At 43.6% G+C, this 18,823-nt stretch overlaps 1 protein-coding gene across 3 annotated transcripts in view; it reads left to right on the top strand.

The window, feature by feature from the left end:
* The window catches only part of MCPH1 (microcephalin 1), a 225,515-nt gene that overhangs the window by 52,397 nt on the left and 154,295 nt on the right, over window positions 1–18,823 (top strand). For all 3 annotated transcript variants that reach the window (XM_081221064.1, XM_081221065.1, XM_081221066.1), the window contains one exon: window positions 16,486–16,523. The gene's annotated coding sequence lies outside the window, so the exon portion shown is untranslated. The remainder of the gene's footprint in view (window positions 1–16,485; window positions 16,524–18,823) is intronic.

Below are 18,823 nucleotides of genomic sequence, written 5' to 3'. Positions count from 1 at the left end.
CCCGTGGCCTCTCAGTGGTGTAGCAACTGCTTTTGGCTTTGTTAGCATGTCGTTTTTTTCTTGTTGTGTATGAGAAGAAAACATTTATAGAGAAAACATTCAAAGAGCATCTTCAGGCGGCAGCGCCTTTTCTTTACTGTATTTTCCGCGCCCCGTGGCTGCCGCTGTGCGTGTTCTAAGGTGTGTGCTTCAGAAACCCTCAGGTGTGTCCTGTACGGGAGGTGCTTGGTGTGAGAGCCGCTGGGCTGGCGCTGAGGCCATTCTCCTGAGCGCCCGCAGTCATCTTGGGCCACGTCAAGGTAGGGGCCAGGGTAGAGCCCCCCACCCCCTGCGGAGGTCACGAGGCCGAGAGAGGAAACTGCCAGAAATCCTGTTACCATCTGCCGGTGGGCACCGGGCAGGCTGGGCCAATTTGAGATGCACCTTCTAAATGTGAACAGTCACAGCTGCCGGTTCCTAAGGTCTAGCTTGCTAAGTAGGACCTTTGGGGGATGTTAGCCAAGCGATAGTAAACCACAGTAACCTAGCTTAGAAATATCAAATTCATCTCTGTAAAATATGCAAAACCTATGGGGACTTCCCTGGAGGTCCAGCGGTTAAGACCTCGCTTTCCAATGCAGGGGGTGCCGGTCCCATCCCCGGTAGGGGAGCTGAGATCCCACTTGCCTGGTGGCCAAAAACCCGAAAACATACAACAGGAGCAACGTTGTAACAAAGTCAATAAAGACTTCAAAACGGGTCCACATCCAAAATAATCTTTAAAAAACATATGCAAAACCTCAAGCAAAACAGCAACTTGCCGAAGTAGCAAGCGTGAAACTTTAAAAAACCCAGCAGAACCGCTTCTTTGGGAGTAAAGGAACTGAAGAGAAGGAAGAGAAAGACACGGGTGCAGCCCCGGGTCCACCTCCGCCCCTGCCGCCCTCCCCGTGTAAATACTCATTCTTCACCGAGCAGCCGCGGCCGGGGCCGTTCCTGCCTGCGAGTCGATTCCAGGCCCCCGGCCCCCGCCCGGCTCCCCGGCTCACACCCGCTCTCTTCTCGGACCGCCTGTCCACGCTAACCGTGGTCACTCTGCTTCTCTTAGCCGCAGCTGGTTTGGGAATATGACTCACTTCGGCCCAGGACGAAGGGAAGTCTTGCTGGGAGGTTTCTGGAAAAAAGCCTCCTCTCACTTGAGACAGCCCTGGGAAGAAAAGCCCTCCTGGTCCTCCGAGCTTTGTTATGGCTGGACGCGCCCAGGGGAAGGAACCGCGCAGCCCGAGGACCGGGCCAAAGAGTGGGCCCCGGGGAGGAGGCAGGAGGGGGCCCTCCGATCTCACAGCTTCTTTCCACTGACGTCAGAGGGATGTTGCGACAAGGGACCTAGCGCTGCGTCTGTGATGTTGCTAGGCTACGCCAGGTCGCACACACACGGAGACGCAGGGCTGCACACGTTTGTCCACAGAGCTGGAGCTCACTTTAAACGTGGGTGGTTTTCCCAGGCAGGCTTCTCATGTCTTCTCTGGAGGAGCGGCGCTGTCCTCTCCAATCACAAGATATTTATTACTTCTTTCCTTAAGTCTCTTCAACTCTTTCGACTCGGGTTCAGAGTTATTGCTTTCCAAATAATACTTAAGAATATGAATTATTGGATATTAGCAGTTAAAAAAAAGAAATAAAAACAGCATTATTCAGATGGAAAGGAGTTAAATGGAAGAATGACAGATGAAACCACAACTCAGAATCAATGAGGCATCATTATAGACTGTTAGAAAATAAAATAGGAGGCATTTCAAATAGATTTTGTCATATGCTTTTGTGGCTTTTGGATATGAGTTCAGATTTAGTTCATCTATCAATGGTGAGTCAGTGTAATGTACAATGGCTGTGAAACGGGGCAGCCTGGTCTGGAGCGGTCCTTACTCTGGTCTTCATCATCAATGACTTTAGTTTCAAAAACTGTTCTTTTTGAATTTATGCTATCTTATTTTTCTGCAGAAATGTCTTCTGCTTTTTACTTCTGAATAAATTCACGAGTTAAAATCCAATTCTGTTCATTTTAAAAAAGGCTCTGAAATCTTCCTCAGCATTGATCAGATTGCAGCTTTTTTCTTTGTTTCTGGTATTTTTTACCATGTCCCTCCAGCTCCTCGGGTGAAGTTTGAACACAAACGTGGGACAAAGGATGGGAAACTAGGAATCAAAAACCACGGAGGAGGCTGCGGCTGTGGTGGGGGCCCAAAGCACCAGGGCCAGAGGGGAGAGGGGTGTGTCTTTTCCTTTCTTTCTTTCTTTCTTTCTTTCTTTCTTCCTTTCTTCCTTCCTTCCTTTCTCTTTCTTTCTTTCTTTATCTCCTTCTCTCCTTCCTTCCTTCTTTCCTTTCTTTTTCTTTTCTTTCATTTTTATATTGGAGCATAGTTAATTAACAATGTTAGTTTCAGGTGTACAGCAAAGTGTGTCTTTGTCTCAGAGTAAAAGGTCTAGCCTGGACATCCCATGAAGTTGCATGTTTTCCCCGAAACCTACCCCTCTTGTTTCCTGAGGGCCAGACTTGGTGAGTTTAGGGTATGTTGAGAGCATATGGTGAAGGAACTTCTGCCCTGCACCGGACCTGAGCGGCTAGAGCAAGTTTCTTTCAAAGGCCACACGGCAGGGGTCGAGCCCTGAAGCCGGTCCTTGTCTGCCTCCTGGTGACGGGCAGAGGATGAGAGCCAGGCTCGGGCCAGCCATCTGCCCCTGCCCCCCGGACGCTCTGTGTGTCCCTTCTCCCTCCACGTGCCCCGTGGACTCAGATGCGCATGTCATTCGGTGGGTTGTCATTTGTTCAGGTAGGTGGTCCCAGGTTGAGCCTGTGTGAGCCCCTTGGAGCTGCCCTCTGCCCAGCCCCTTTCCCCTTCATGCACTTCCTTCCCTTCTAGAATACTAAGATGACCTGGGCTCCTGCTTCCTTTCCTTGCTCTGGCCCCGTTTCTCTGTGAAACTGGTTCCCTTGAGTGGAAAATGGATTGCATAAAAACAAGACGGGGCACTCTCGGGGTCTTGGTCTGCTCAGGCTTCTGTAATGGAATTCCACAGGCTGGATGGTTTTTAAACAACACTTCTGGAGGCTGAAGTCCAAAATCAAGGCCCAGCAGGTCTGGTGTCTGGTGAGGGCCGTCTTCTTGGTTCCTATCTGGCTCTCTTCTCCCTGGGTCCTCATACAACAGAAAGGACGAGGGCGCTCTCAGGGGTCCCTTTAATAAGAGCATTAATCCCACTCATGAGGGCTTCACCCTCAGAAACTAATCACCTCCCAAAGGCCCCACCTCCTAACACCATCACCTTGGGGTTAGGATTCCAACATAGGAACTCGGGGGGACACAGACATTCCGTCCATAACAGTGTGCTCCTTGATATTAGGGCTTCATTGCCTCTAGTCCCCCATACGTTCAGGGCCAGGAGATGGGTAGACGCGTAGACCCCTGGGAGTTTCAGTGTTAGATGTTAACTTTGTTAGATAAAGCATCTTAATAAGTGAGGTGATATATGTGTATTTTTTTTAACAAATTGGGTATTCATGCATAACTCACATATACATTTTCTCTGTGCTTGTTTTTTGTACTATAAACGTTCATCTTTATCCAACATATGAGTATTCAGAACTGATACGCTTTACTGATCAGTTTTATTATTGCATTGTTCAAGAACATTTAGAGAGGTATTACATTTTTTAGAAAAAAAACCTGAATATTAAGAGTCTCTATAATTCTCTGGAAAAAAAAGATATAAGGAAGGGACAATTAAGTTACAAATAGATTCACATAAGAACGTTAAAGATTTCTGCCCCAACTTCCTGCAGTGAACCCAGCTTCAGAGCGTAGACTTTATCGTCAAATTAAAAAGGGGGGGAGGGATACCAACAATATGAAGGATACATCTAGTGAGCTGCTTGTTTTAAAAAGCTGGGATCTCTTGTATCCATGGATTGAGTCTTTCTGCAGACACTTAAATGATGTAGCTGCCAGGGATCTAGATAATAGAATATCCTCAGGATGTGATTTGAAGACATTTTCTAGAATTTGTTTTGTTCTATTTGATTTGCTCATTTTTACTTTTCTCTATAGTCAAAATTCATGCAAACATGTTATTCTGGCGGCGCCCCTGTATCTAGATGGGCTTATATTAGTAGTGAACGAAATCAATAATTTTGGCAAATGTGTGGATTATCTCTTCACTTCTTTTTTTAGGAGAAGCATTTCCACTGTTTACTTATGAAATGGTACCTAAAGCCAAAACATTTCAAAGAACGTTTTATTTTTAAAGTTTCTTTTTTATCACTAATAAAACAGGTATGTTTGTTTAATTTGACCTCCCTTTGATCTTATTAAAACAGAATCAACTAGGTTATTTCCCAAATAGTCATCTTCAACACCCCCCACCACTCACCACTTTAGAACTTCCAGAAAATGCTTTTGCTAAAATTAAGTATAGCGTTTCATATTTGTGAGTTGTTCCTCACTGGTTAGTGGATTATTTCACATGATTACCTCTCAGTGTTTGCTTTGATTACCTTTTGTTACTTCATAGCTGTATTTGGACAAGTGTTTTCCTTTTAAGGGACAGGGTGCTATGTTTTCTTTTTTCACGAACAAACAACAATGTTAAAAACATAAAAGGGTTGTTTTTCTTCTTTGTAATGGACATTCTATAATAGAAACCCTGCAATGCTTAGCCGTGCTTAACCGTGAGTAGATGTGAGCAGAATAAGTGTGGGAAGGTTACATTTTTTATTAATATACTGCAAATGATAAGATAAAGGTTTCCACTTTTCTTGAGGTCGTCCGTACAATACAGCTTCATTGTATTTTTTTCACTGGTGAGATCTTCATGCTTATAATTAAAATGTTAAGATACATGCTTTATGCTTCTGTTTCTTCTCCTGTCTGATGAATGCAACTAAACCCATGGATAACCCATGAATACAAGTAAACTTCCTGGACATCCAAGCCATGTCCCACTAGTGGCAGTGCTGGAAGACATCAGAGGTTGTACCTTGAATTGTCTGGTTGTTTTGTTAACTTACCATCATAAGCTATAGCAGATGATGAAAGAGTTCTTATGTCGTCTCAAAAATAAGGAGAAAATCAGTGGTACCTCCCACAAGACATATAAACTAAGGGGTATCATTTCCACCGTCCTACTATGAATTAGGAAAAGTCTTCCCTCTGTGAACTCATACCGTTCCCAAGTGATTTGTCTCATTCTGAATGTTGGCCTCCTAAGTGACATCCTGGTGCATCCATACAAACGACTCTCAGGTTCCCAGAGGAGCCACTTCCTGTCACATCCATTTCCTTGTGTACCTCTCCTCCTGTCTAGGCCATCCTGTCCTACCCTACCTGCCAAACTCCTGCTCCTCCTCCAAGCCTTAGCGTGGTCACATTTTCCTTCAAGATTTCCTGACCACTTTCCCCCTTCAGGCAGACAGTTTTCTTCCCTTTGTACTCTCAACTATACATATATCTGACGATACCTGTAATTTGACTGGATTATAATATATATCAAAAAGCTGGTCACCCTCTTAAGGGCGGGAATCATTGTTCTTTGTATCTCTGGTGTCTGGTTTTGTGCTTGAGAGATTATTCTGGCTTATTTACTATTTATTGACTAAATGAATATTGGGTATCTGACTGTATTCTTTCTTAAGGATAGGATCATTCTGTTTCCATTAATAATTCAAGGATGTCCTCATGTTTTCATGGGTTTATACTCAAAACTGACCAAAGAGGACAAACTTACATTTGAAATTAAAACACTTCAGTAGAAGATCTAATGAGACAATTGCATCTTGGGTCTTCACAGCCTTTCTCAGAACTCTGTTCCCAGGCAGTTAAAATGAAAGTGTAGCAGTTGTGAGAGATAAAATGCACCGGAAATTAGGGAGCTGTTTGTATTCAGACCGCTGTAATATGGAGCCATTCTTTAATGGGGAACACTCAAGGGAAGGAGAGGCTGGGGTCTCACGGAGCTGGGTAAACAAGGGAACAAAGACAAGAGTGAAGATGGTCTCATCTGAGTCAGTGGAGGAAGAGAGGTGGTTCAGGTCGTGGAGAGCAGAGTGGTCCCTTGGGGTTAGCCTTTTCAAACACGAGGGTGGTGTGTTTCTAGCCAGCACTACTTCCCAGGAGCTCAGGGCTCGGGGTCCACGTTCTCGGCCCCAGAGCAAAGGATGTGGTTCCTCAGCAAAGAACTTGGAAGTGATCGTAAACCTTCTGAGTGAGGCAAAGCTGAGTCTTATAGTCTCCAGGGGATTCTTGCTGGTGTTGGTTCCATCTGTTGATGGCAAATGTTGGTTGCTTTAGGGTCCTGGATATCAGACATTGTAAAAGAGGGATCCCTAAAGTGAAAAGGAGCAAAACAAATTGATGTAGAAGGTTGTATTATAGTGAAGACTCAGGAGCTGAGCCCTGAGGGGCCTGGTCTAGGGGGTCTCAGGCTTGCTGGAGGAGCATCTGTTGGTTTTGCAGGACAGCTTGTCAAGTGTCCTGAGGGTCTCGAGCGAGGCTGCCCACAGGCATGGTTACCTCTCGCACAAAGGCATGTGCCAGACCATCCTGTGGCCTGTCCAGAGAGGATCCTGCCCACCTGCGGTCATGTTGTTGGGCTGCAGTGCCCAGGGCTCCTTCAGATCCTGGGGAGAAGCACCAGCTGCAAGATAACTGGAGTCCAGGGGGGAGGTCTGGGCAGACTGGTGCCAGCTCCTGCTGGTGCCGAGACATTAGTTTGGGGGCCTGTAGCCAGGTAGTGAAGGAAACCCGAAGAACTGGCAATTTGGTAAGAATGGGCAATTTGGGCAGGGTAACAGGATCTGGGCCAATATGCAGATAGGGGTGGAAACTGGTTTTTCCCTAGAGGAAAAGGAAGTCAAGTAAGTCTCTACCAGACAAACCAGAGTTTTCACATGCATCAGGTCCCTGCAGTCTACACAGAGGTGCAGAATAACTCAGCGAGCATGGCTAGAATCTGAAGTCCTGGAATGGTGTGCTGTAAACAGTGCAGAGTTTCCCATAGAAACAAAACTTTTTTCTATAGTCCCCCAATAATCAAAGAAAGATTATTTATGATCACAGAATAAGGCTGGTCTCATTAGCTGTGTTTACATAGGTGCAGCAAGAATGGTAATTTACCATCTAGGCCTTAGGTTTGATTTGCAGGATGTTTTCATAAGGAATCTTAGACTGTAACATTTAAAAGCCTCTTGGGGCAAGGAAGCCAAGCCAAGGACTTGTTGTCAGATTTCACCTGCAGTGCCTATAAATTTGGGTGAATTCCTTTCTTCTGAGGTCCCCACTGTATCCTGTAGTTCTTGGGCCTGCTGCAAAGTTACTCCCTTACCCTGAGATCCCTGTAAGCCAGGGACCAGGCTCGTCATAAATAAGCTACAAGGATATATTGTACAGCACAGGGAATATAGCCAATATTTTATAATAACTTTAAATGGAGTATAATCTATAAAAATTTGAATCTATTTTGTAACCTGAAACTAATATAATATTGTAGATCAACTATACCCCAATTTTAAAAAAAAGAAAATAAGGAAATCAAAAAAAATTTTTTTGAAGAATACTTTTTTTAGCTCTTTAAAATACTGAGAGTTCAATTTCCTTAACATTTGAGAATTTTAGGAATATTCAGTTTACAAGCAACTTATTTCTAAGTCAAGAGCTTCTTTAAGAGATTTTATAATCTCAATTGATAACAACATCTCAGGATGCTTTTCTCAGGATGAGGGAGAATGGCCTTTCTGAATTACAGGCACGTGCACACACACACACACACACACACACACACAGAGCTTGTAATTTCAATTTTAAAATTTCACTCATAGCTCAAAATTTCTCTCATGGCATAAACACAGAAATACAAAATTCAGTCCAGATATCTACTTCCTCGTGGCATGAAATTCTTAATAGTTTGGAGCTGAAAGTAGAAAAATAAACAGAAAAAATGAAGGCAGATTCTCTGTCATCTACCAGGCAACAAAGACAAGAACTCTATGAACCATCAAACAGTTTATGGTGATCAGACCATGAAACCAAAAGAAGCTGGCACCAGAGTGAACACTCAGAAAGAATAAAAATCAAATTCTTACCACGATATCAATGGACAAGAATCTGGACTTCAGGACAGGATCTGGACTTAACACTGGGACCCTGGGTCACCACTCAGGAAAGGTGCGCAAGGACACCTTCAGCCCTGGTTACCTGGGTGGGGAGACGGGGCCAGTCCCTTCCAAGTTACAGCACCAGAGCCATGAAAATGGGAATGCACAAGACGATGAAGATCATTCTATTCAGACTGATGTAATAGGGAGCATGCTCACTAACGAAGAACATTGCAAAGAAAAGGCAGGGGGCCTGGGGCTCTACAGAGACACGTAAACCAGGGAGTCATCAGCAAGTCTCATGGGAATCATGGGGAGGATGGAGGAGGGCTTTTCTGAGTCACTGAGGAAGAGTGCTGGTGGGTTGTGTCTCGGAGTAAGGAGTGCAGTGTGGTCCTTTCAATTATGCTTTTCTAAGAACATAACAGGGTGGGAAGAGCTCTTTACCAGTGTTCTAGGTTCTGGGGCACAGGGATCAGATAAAGTTCAAGTTTGTTATGGAGAATCAACTTTGAATAGACTGGGAATGCTTCTTATAGGACAGGTAGATCCAGATCTCAGTCTTAAAGGACTATTTAATTTTTCAACACTGAATATGGTTGGTTCTAATAAATGTTAGCTTGTCTTTCTTGGTCTTTTCCAATAATTTTAAATAGGATATACTTTTATTAGATTTGTATGCTATGAATATCACCTTACATACAGATTTCATGGCCGGGGTGGAGGAGGGTCAGGTTATCATCATTAACAGAGAAAAAAGTGGCCGAACTTTCTCCCCATTTTTATTACCTTCATTGAAATGTGACATGTAGCAAAGGTTACATAGATAAAGGACTAACTTAAGAAGTGGCTTGGGACTTTCCTGGTGGCACAGTGGTTAAGAATCCGCCTGCCAGTGCAGGGGACATGGGTCCGGGAAGATCGCACATGCCGTGGAGCAACTAAGCCCGTGTGCCACAACTACTGAGCCTGTGCTCTAGAGCCCACGAGCCACAACTACTGAAGCCCACGTGCCAAAACTACTGAAGCCTGCGCACCTAGAGCCTGTGCTCTGCAACAAGAGAAGTCACCTCAATGAGAAGCCCACGCACCACAATGGAGACCCAACGCAGCCAAAAATAAATTAATTAAAAAAAAAAAGAAATGGCTTGTATTCTCATGAAATTACACACTGTGAAGGTTATAATTTGCAAAACTGCTAGAATTAATATCTGCTCTCAACAGAATTATTAATCACGTAGCACCCTAGGAGTAATTCATTGTCTCGTTTCTTAGATGAGACATGTGAGGTAAGGAAAGGCCAAGTGGCCTGTCGAATGCAAAACTGCTAGCAAGTGAGCTGCAAAAAGTTGTCCTCAATTGCAGTCTTATTGTGGGTCTACTAGCATCTGATTGTATTTCTTACGCTTCATGTATTCTTTTTGTATAATTGACTGTTATAAGGTATTTTCCAGTAGTGATAGCATTCTAAGAGGAGGAAAAATACCTTGACTTTTGTGTATAGAAATTCTATTCCACTCAACAGAGCATGCTGAATGCTTGCTACACTTCAAGTACTATAAGGGATAATGTGATACTTGACCCTTTGAGTTGTTTTTGCAATAGCTGTCATATGCCTTGCCAGTTGACAAAATATTCACCTGAATAATAGTTTAAACTTCTTTCTTATAAAAATTTTCAAACAGAAAAAAAGTGAAAGATTGTACACTTGTTATCGAACCAAACTTGGGTCCACTCACCCACCGCGTAGCAAAGCCAATTTACTGACACTAGGCTGTGGTGAGGGAAAGTCCAGCATCTGTTGCAGGGCCCAGCAAAGAGAACATGCTCTGAAGACCCGAGCTCCCCGATGGCTTTCAGAGAAGGGCTTTTAAAGGCAGCATTTGGGAGGAGGGCTGCAGGATGCATGGCTTTCTTTTGATTGGTTGGTGGTGAGGTAACAGGGTGGTAGTTTAGGAGTCTTAATCACCAGCCTTCTGGTTCCAGCCAGTCTGGGGTCTAAGTGCTTGTGCTCAGCATGTGGTCACCATCCTCCGCCTGGGTGGAGGTGGGAGGGGTCTTAGTTCTTGCAGAACAGCTCAAAGATTAGTTTCAGATTCTTGTGTGTATCCCTCGAGGAGGAACCTAGGACCCGGCTTTATTGTTTCTCGACTGATTTTCCTTTGTTTCTGCATTCCCTCACTTCTGTGATTAACAACTGCTGGAGTCTGCTCTTCGGAGCTCAGGGAAGGCCTAGGAGACCAAAGCCTTTTTCCACAAACAGGAAGCAGGGGACACACAGAGGGGGTTTTGTGTGCAGGAGGGCCCTGCAGGGTCCTGCTCAGTTCCCATTGTTTCCACGGATAGAGAATAACTTAGCTATTAATGAAACGAAACAAACAAAAAACTAGTAGAGAGGACAATTAAAATAGAAAAACAGAGAGTCAGCAATGTTCTGTTGCCACTGAATTCACCTCTGGAGCCAGTGAAAGGTGTGCCTGGATGTAAGCGGCCCATGGAGTGTCCTTCACTGGTGATGACGTTTACCGACCTCTTCAGATAAATCTGCTGGGCATCTCAGTGGGAGACCTTCAAGGCCGTTAAAAGATACATTTTTCTGAAGGCACATCATAACTCTCTTAATAACAGAAAGTGAATGCATTACTTAACTCATTAATTAGTGATGGAACCAGAAAGCTGTTTTGTCCTGTTCAGAGGAGAATCCACAGAGCAGGCACATTGATGGACCACAGGAGTCCTGAAATGGCCTTGTTAACACATGCAGAGCTGGCTTTTTTCCCCAAAAGTCAGTTAAACTTCCTTGGGACAGAGTTTGCATTTCTATAGATAAGAATTATTTGCATTACTTTCAGTTTTCTACAATAAACAGAGTTGTAAAGTAGCTCAAGAACAACGAAAGGCATAAACCCCGTAGAATCAGGTAATCCTGAAGGGTACGTGTGACAAACAGTGCACAGTTTCCCACTGAAGACACCCAACACTCTTTTGTTCCATTTAAAAGTATTTCTCAATTTTTTCCTCCAGCCTTGATTCTACAACCAACTCTCTTTCTTTTTCTTTTTTTTCTTTTCTGACCATACCACGAGGCTTGTGGGATTCCAGTTCCCCAACCAGGGATCAAACCCGGGCCCTTGGCAGTGAGTGTGTGGAGTCCCAACCGCTAGACTGCCAGGGAATTCCCGACTCTTTCTTATATTCACTTTATCATATATCCATTTCTCCATCAACCATCTTATTTTATTGTTCATTTCTAAGTAACTTGCTGATACCAGTACATGTCATTTTTTAAGGAGCTTCCTTGATTAATCAAGAGAAGTATACTGGATATACTTTCCAATTTCTAATTTATAAGATCAGATAAGGGGCTTCCCTGGTGGCGCAGTGGTTAAGAATCCGCCTGCCAATGCAGGGGACATAGGCTTGCGCCCTGGTCCGGGAAGATCCCACATGCCGCGGAGCAACTAAGTCCGTGTGCCACAACTACTGAGCCTGCACTCTAGAGCCCGCGAGACACAACTACTGAGCCCGTGTGCCACAACTACTGAAGCCCGCGCGCCTAGAGCCCGTGCTCCGCAAGAAGAGAAGCCACCGCGATGAGAAGCCGACGCACTGCAACGAGGAGTAGCCCCCGCTCGTCACAACTAGAGAAAGCCCACGTGCTGTGCAGCACCGAAGACCCAACGCAGCCAAAGATAAATAAATTAAATAAATTAATTAAAAAAAATAAGATCAGATAAGCAGATACATTTACTCTTGTAAAGGGCCTTGTACTCAGTGAGATGTGACGCCATTGGAGTGAAATGATCTAATTTAAGTCTAAATAGTACGACTCTGGCTTCTATGTTGAGTATTGAAATTGGAGGCTCAGGATTTTAGCAGAGAGATGATTTAAGGGGCTTTGACAGTAACATCACTTCATCTGTGTGAGACATGGGATGTTAGGGGTGGAGGTGATGAGAAGGGGTCAGACTTTGCATACATGTGGAAGGTTGAGTTGATAGGATATGTCAATGGATTGTACACGAAATTAATAAACAGAAACCCCATCACGCCCTGCAATGATAGCAGAGCCCAACAGAAAGAAGAGGGACTCCTTTTCTTTCCTGGCAGGGACTCAGCCAGGGACAAGCCATGGACTCTGTTGAGATAGCCCTCCCGATTACGCTTTCCCTCTATAAAAGCCATTCTCCTTTGTTTGCCCTAAGGGGACTTGCACGTGACCTGCCGTGGTTGCCCACGTGGAATTGCAATTTTCTGCTGCTCCTCAATAAACCCCTCTTTGCTGGAGAAATATCTGGCAGCCTTCTTGTTTCAGGTCACAGTTGGATGTGTGGGGCATGAGAAAAAATTAGAGAGTCAAAAATGATGAAAATGCTTTTGACCTGAGCAAGAACAGAATTGCCATTTATTAACAAATGAAACTGAGGAAGAAATAGGTTTGGGAGAGAAGATCAGTAGTTTAGTTGTTTTCTTTTATCATGGTAAAATATATGTAAGAGAAAATTTTGCCATTTTAACCATTTTCAAGTGTTCAGTTTTGTGGCAGTGTTCAATGTTGTACAACTATCACCACTATTTCCAAAACATTTTCCTCAATCCAAACTAAAACTCTGTACTCATTAAGCAATAACTCCAGGTTCCCACCCCACCCTCAGACCCTGGTAGCTTCTGATCTACTTCCTGTCTCCATGAACTTACTTATTCTAGATATTTTATAAGTAGAATTACACAATATTTGTCCTTTTATGTCTGGCTTTTTTCTCTTAAGCATAATGTTTTCAAGCGTCATCCATGTTGTATGTATCAGAACTTCATTCGTTTTTATGGCTGAATAATATTTCATTGTATGTATATGCCAAATTTAGTTTATCCATTTACCTATTGATGGACACTTGGGTTGTTTTCACCTTTTAGCTCCTGTGAGTAATGCTCTTGTGAAAATTCACATGCAAGTATATGAGTCCTTGTTTTCAATTCTTTTTGATGTATTCCAGGAGTAAATTTGCTGGTCGTATCGTAATTCTGTGTTTAACTTTTTGAGGAACCACCAAATGTTTTCTACAGTGGCTGCGTCATTTTATATTCCAGCCTGCAGCATATGAGGCTTCCAACTTCACACCATCATCAACACTTGTTGTTTTGGGAGGTTTTCTTTTTTGGTTGTTGTTTTTGTTGTTGGAACCATCCTGGTAGCTAGAAAGTGGTATCTCATTAGGTTTAGGTTTGCATTTCCCTAATGACTAGTGGTTTTCATGTGCTATGGGCCATTTGCTTATCTTCTTCGGAGAAATGTCTATTCAAGTTAACTTTTGTATATAGTGTAAGGCAAAGATCCAATTTTATTCTTTTGTATGTGGATATCCAGTTCTCTCAGCATCATTTGTCAAAGAGACTATTCTTTATCCATTAATAGTCTTGGCAACCTTGTAAAAAATCAGTTGACCACGGATGTGAGGGTTTACTTCCGGAGTTTCAATTCTATTTTCATATCTATCCTTATGACAGTACCATACACTTTGAACACTGTAGTTTTGTAGTAAGTTTTGTTTTGTTTTGTTTTTATAGATTGATTGATTGATTGATTTTTGTTTATTTTTGGCTGCATTGGGTCTTCGTTGCTGCGTGCAGGCTCTCTCTATTTGCGGTGAGCGGGGGCTACTCTTCGTTGTGGTATGTGGACTTCTTATTGTGGTGGCTCCTCTTGTTGTGGATCACGGGCTGTAGGCGTGTGGGCTCAGTAGTTGTGGCTTGCGGGCTCTAGAGCGCAGGCTCGGGTTGTGGCACACAGGCTTAGTTGCTCTGCGGCACTTGGGATCTTTCCCGACCAGGGCTGGAACTCGCGTCCCCTGCACTGGCAGGAGGATTCTTTTTTTTTTTAATAAATCAATGTATGTATGTATGTTTGTTTGTTTGTTTGTTTGTTTGTTTATTTATTTATTTATTTATGGCTGTGTTGGCTCTTCGTTTCTGTGCGAGGGCTTTCTCTAGTTGCGGCAAGTGGGGGCCACTCCTCATCGCGGTGCGCAGGCCTCTGACCATCGCGGGCTTTCCCGTTGCGGAGCACAGGCTCCAGACGCACAGGCTCAGTAATTGTGGCTCACGGGGCCAGCCGCTCCGCGGCATGCGGGACCCCCCCCCAGACCAGGGCCCGAACCTGCGTCCCCCGCACTGGCAGGCAGACTCCCAACCACTGCGCCACCAGGGAAGCCCGGCAGGAGGATTCTTAAGCACTGTGCCACCAGGGAAGTCCCTGTAAGTAAGTTTTGAAATCAGAAAGTGTGAGACCTCCATCTTTGTGGTTCCCTTTCAGATTGTTTTGACTACTTGGGTTTCTTGGAATTCCATGTGAATTTTAGGATGGATTTTTCCATTTCTACAAAAATTGCCATTGGAATTTTTATAGAGATTACATTGAATCTGCTTTGGCAAGTATTGTCATCTAAATAATATTAAGTCTTCCAATTCATGAACACAGGCTGTCTTTCCATTTATTTAGGTCATCTTTAATTTTTTCAGCAATTAAAAAAATTTTTTTTCAGTGTACAAGGCTTGCATCTTCTTTATTAAATTATTCCTAAGTATTTTATTCTTTTTGATGCTATACAAATGGAATTGGTTTCTTAGTTTCCTTTTCGTGCATGTAAGATCTTCTCATCTGTGACCAGAGGTAGTTTTATTTCTTCCTTTCCCATTTGGATGTCTTTTCATTCTTTTTCTTGCTTAATTGCCTGACGAGAGCAGTGGCTTGGGTTTGGACATGTCACATTTGAGATCCTTATTGGCCCTCCTGACAGAGGAGTCAGATAGACAGTAGAGTCTTTGAGTCAGGGCACCAAGGAGTAGGTCTGAGCTAGAGATGTGGAACTGGGACTGCTCGGCGTGTTGCTGCTGTGTAAAGCCCAGAGGCTGTGTGAGAGGCCACGTGGGGAGTAAGTGTAGGTAAAGAAGAGAAGCAGCCTGAGGTGCAGTCATGGAGACGAAGCCTAGTGATGCTGAAGTCAGGAGAACTTCCTCTTCCCATTCCCCTTCATCCCTTCGTTCTAGAAATGAGTATTTCCCGCTGATGAAACCTTACACGCGTCCTTGGATGGTTCCCCAGAAGAAAGTAAGTGCCTTGGAATGGCCTCCTTCTGGGTTTTACTTGGATGTGCCCACACCACTGGGCCTGTGTAGTCATCATTCCAGGGTGACACTGAAGCCAGACGCTTACTCAGCGATGAGAGACTCCTCCGTGAAGGCTTTGTCTCCAGACTCAACCCAGGGATCTGTGCTCCTGAAACAGAGGAGAGCTGACATGGGATGATCCAGAGGGTTATCTAAAGGATAGGGCAGCGTCATCCATTGTTGGGTAGCTCATCTGCCACTTGTGAGAGGGCTTCTTTTGAGTATCTTTTTCATTCGTCTTATCTCTTCCTCCACGCTCCCTCAATACACCCATGGGGCTCACAGGCCCTTCAGTCCCAACATGTGTCCCCAGGTCCTCTGGGTGTCTTTGGTTCCTCCTCATTCATGCACAGGACCATTCAGGGCACCGACGCGTGTGCGATGGTGGGTTCGTGGTTATACCAAGCAGCTGGATGCATTCGAAGTACATCATATGAGCTGAAAGAGTGTATGAATAATGTGTGTTCACATTTGTTTTTTAAATGAACAGAACATTTGGCTTAATATATACCAAATTATTGTTATTAAATGATTGTCATTTCTGGCTGGTGGAACTATGGGGGAATTTATATATCTAATTACATATTTTTAAAGCATTTAATTCTTTGCCATCAGCATGCATTTCTTATATAAGTAAAAAGTACTTTTAAACTTTTATTTTTAAAAATTTACGTTTCCAGTTAATAGGAGATGCCAACACATAAATAAGCAGTCCCATTATCTGTGCTTTTGTGTGGAAGGAGTTAAAGAATTTGCTTGACTCAGGTACACATATTACTGTGTACCTATGTCCAAGACAAGAAAATGGTTGCCTAGAAGCCTTAAGAAAAATGGTTTCTAAGCCTGCAAGAAAAATGCCTTTCTTACCCTCTCCTTCCTTGGAAGTTCATTCACAGTTTGGCACTTTGGGAGGTCTGCTAGCCAACTGGTAGAACGAACTTCAGGAGGGAAACTTTTTTTCTCTTCCACCTCATGCCCTGGATTATTTTGGGTTGGTTTGGGGATAGTGTCTGAGTTTCTATCTCTTGGGCTATTTTTTTTCCAGGAATATAAAGTTTTTTTCCTTTGATATATGCTTAAATGTTTACTTTTAAGTGATGTAACTTTTCAGAAAACATATTAAAGTTTATTTCTGTGGGAAAAATTTTTTTTATATTTTTGACTGTTTTTTGTTCCTTCTCTTTTGACATCTCTAGCCAACAAGAACATTAGTCATGACAAGCATGCCATCTGAGTAAGTACTCATTGTTTTGATAACTTTCTACTCAATATAAAATTTTAGGGGTTTTGTTCATATACTGTGCTGCTGTGCTCTTGGGCTGCTCATACCTCTGTGCTGTATTGCTGTTACTCTCTATAATTAGTATTGGAGTTAGAAGATCACTGAAATGAAAGAGTTAAAAGACTGTGAACAGTTTAGCACTGAAGACCTCTTGAGTGGTTTGGACAGCATTTAGAGGCGTCATAGTATTTGCTCTTCCTCTTGTTGTCTCGTACCTGTTGGCTCTGCATGTCCACCATCCCCACCCCATGAAGGCCCCGTAAGTGGAGCATCACTGGTGGAAGCATTTCCCTTAAAGGTCTTAAAGAAACGCTTTGGCGGTAAGCTTTCTACCGCTGCGTTAAAGCAGCTGTGTGCACATCTTGTGGGAGAGTTCACAGCTTGCTGGCGTGCTCTTATCACCATCCTTAAACTTTTAGCATGATATAGCACATCCAACAAAAATACAGTGCCATATTCTTTGCAACAGATTTTTGAATTCTTGTTCAAATGGGAAAACTGTGTTTTTTATATCTATCAGAGGTTTTAGGGCTTTAAGACATTTATCAAAACATTGGGGCATCTCAGTGAAAAACAGGCTGCAAAAAGAGTGCATGCTTCCAACACTTTCTGTAGTAGGATCCCTTTCCACCTGTGGCATGAAGTTAAAAGGACTGTTGTTCAAACCACATGATCTAGTGAAAAAGGAGCACACTCACAATTTCTGTTAATGTCTTGTGAAATATATTGGTCATCCTAAATAGTCTAATACAGAAATTAATGTTGAATACAGGTCTAGCATTTTTTTTTTTTCCGGTACGTGGGCCTCTTACTCTTGCGGCCTCTCCCGTTGCGGAGCACAGGCTCCGGACGCGCAGGCTCAGTGGCCATGGCTCACGGGCCCAGCCGCTCCGCGGCACGTGGGGTCTTGCCGGACCGGGGCACGAACCCATGTCCCCTGCATCGGCAGGCGGACTCTCAACCACTGCGCCACCAGGGAAGCCCTGGGTCTAGCATTTTTTAAAGTCTATAGTTTTGCCCCAAATGAAAAAAATAAAAACACTGATAACTAGTTATTTTCCCAGTTGAAGGTCTGAAAATCAAACTCTTCATTTAGGCCATATTCTCTTTTTTATTCTTTCTTGCCCCACATATACTTCTTGCCTGAAGGTAAGAACAAGACCTAGACACGTTCTGAGGCCATATTGATTAGCCATGTCTTGAAAAGATCCTTGTTATTGATTAGCACATCTACAAATAACCAGCAGCTCCCAGACTTGGAATGAGAAAATCATAGATATGCAGCAACGAACAAGGTTTCTGAAGAGCACCTGGCTTAGAGGTTTTCACTTCTTTTTGTTTTTGTTTTTGTTTTCTTTGCCTTTTGTCCCCCCAGTTTAATATTTTCCACAACCCCAATAAGCGCAGTTCCTCTGGTTGAAGTGGTGATGGGACCCAGCCTTGACCCGTCCATCTTCTGTACCCTGGGGATCCCTGAGAACTTCTCACCAGGGTAGAGGTCAAGCCTTTCATTTCACAAGTGGAGAAACGGGTCCTTGTGATTGGCAAACCCAAGTTCATTGGTGATAAAAATAAGAAATGCCGTAAAGCGGATGGGGGATTGTCAGAGATGGTCTGCACAAGCATGGACAAACCTGCCTCCTTCCCTTTGGAGTATAATTTTTGGAGAAGAGAGAAGTTTATTTCTTAACTCACTGTGCACGTCATAGTGTGGCTCAGAAAGCCTACATATTGTTTGTGTTTCATCGGGGATTTCCAAAACTTTCCTGGAGACTGAGGGAGAGGAAAAGTGGAGGGTTGTTTGGGAAGGAAGTTAGAGAGGAAGGATATTTAAAGAGAAAAAAAGCGTTCTTAAGGCATTAGTGGAATGACAGACCAGAAGATAAACACTAATGGGCTTTGTGAAATTTGCCCTGAGATTTGATCTGATGACTTAATAAAAAGGGCCCCCTTTTCCCCCTCTTAGTAGAAAAGCAATGTGTTTGACTCTCGGCAAATGTTATATTTTCAGAATAAAATGAGTGAGAAGCTTGGTCCTGACCATGCACAAATTGGTTCAAACGGGACACAGAAGTAAATAATTGCCGTGGTGTCTGGGCAGGTGTCAGGAGGTCTGGTGTGGGATACTGGCCTGCCCCACCCCGGGCACATGGGGAAACCCCTGGTAGCCTTGGGGCCACCGTTTTCTCATCCATTAGAATAGATGGTTGGAATTGAGATCTGAAATTTTTTATTTCCCTACATTTCAAGTC

Source organism: Mesoplodon bidens (assembly GCF_964165515.1).
Source record: "Mesoplodon bidens genome assembly, chromosome: 20".
Classification (NCBI taxonomy): Eukaryota; Metazoa; Chordata; class Mammalia; order Artiodactyla; family Ziphiidae; genus Mesoplodon; species Mesoplodon bidens.
Note: the sequence above shows the minus strand (reverse complement) of the source record. Positions and strands in the feature narration are given on the sequence as shown.